Source organism: Etheostoma spectabile, chromosome 1, assembly GCF_008692095.1.
Source record: "Etheostoma spectabile isolate EspeVRDwgs_2016 chromosome 1, UIUC_Espe_1.0, whole genome shotgun sequence".
In the NCBI taxonomy this organism is placed as follows: Eukaryota; Metazoa; Chordata; class Actinopteri; order Perciformes; family Percidae; genus Etheostoma; species Etheostoma spectabile.
The window spans coordinates 13,889,743-13,890,711 of NC_045733.1; the positions used below are offsets into that span (position 1 = coordinate 13,889,743).

At 43.3% G+C, this 969-nt stretch overlaps 1 long non-coding RNA gene across 1 annotated transcript in view; it reads right to left on the reverse strand.

Moving 5' to 3' along the window:
• LOC116690104 (uncharacterized) overlaps window positions 1-969 on the reverse strand; it is an 8,083-nt gene that overhangs the window by 5,900 nt on the left and 1,214 nt on the right. The window contains exon 2 of the long non-coding RNA XR_004332167.1: window positions 928-930. This is a non-coding gene — a long non-coding RNA (uncharacterized LOC116690104). The remainder of the gene's footprint in view (window positions 1-927; window positions 931-969) is intronic.

The window sequence follows — 969 nt, forward strand, 5'->3', positions numbered from 1 at the left end:
CACACACACACACACACACACACACACACACACCTCCTACTTGCTCCTAAGTCTCTTTTGCTCCAGTTCTCTCCCACTTCAACCTCTTTCTTTTTTCCATCCTCCCTCATTTTGGGTTCACTTCCGTCCTCTTAATTCCTTTTTTTCCTTTTGCTTACTTCAAACCAAAGATCAACTGTCAACAATCACAAGCCAGGTGAGAGGAAGTCAACTGCTGCCAAGGAGAAATCTGACATATCTGTTAGCTTGAGGGGCCTGTCCAGGTGGCTGCTTCAGTAGGTAAAAGTCAGCTGTTGACAGGCAGCCTGGCAAATAAAGAGGAGATAATGTGGCTGTGATATTTTTCCAAGCTGTTCAAAAGCAAGGGTGTTGTCACGTTGATACACTATAGGGTAAAAAAAAAATATGGGGGGGAGAAAGGGGGAGTGACATATTGCAAAGGTCACAGGTTGGAGTTTCACCCACAGCCGCTGCATGTGGGCACCCTCTCTACCAGGCAAGCTATCCGGACACCTGAGGGGTAAAATGTTTAATGGATAAATGCTTTTTTTCCACTCTCAGCATTTCTAGTCAAAACTAAATCAATTTGAGAAGAACAAGACTTTATAGTAATAATAGTGTAACGCTAGTGAATGTTTGCGTTAACTATTAACTAGTCGTGATTAAATACTAGTACTTTCGGGGCATGGATAGAGTAAGAGCGCGGAGACAGCTTCAACGGTAACTTAGTCCATTTCTTTAATTACACTTCTTCCAGTGTAGAACAGGTCAAGACTCACAACATACATGCCTCAGCATCTCACCATATCCCTCCGCCAACCTGCCAACCGAACCACAGGCAGGGCAGTCCTACAACATGCCAAATAGCTCCATGGCCAAACCAAGGAACAGAATACACTGTGAAGCTACAAATGATGGAAATATGACCCACTTCAGCAACTCTAAATATTCACAAAATAAATCTCATCT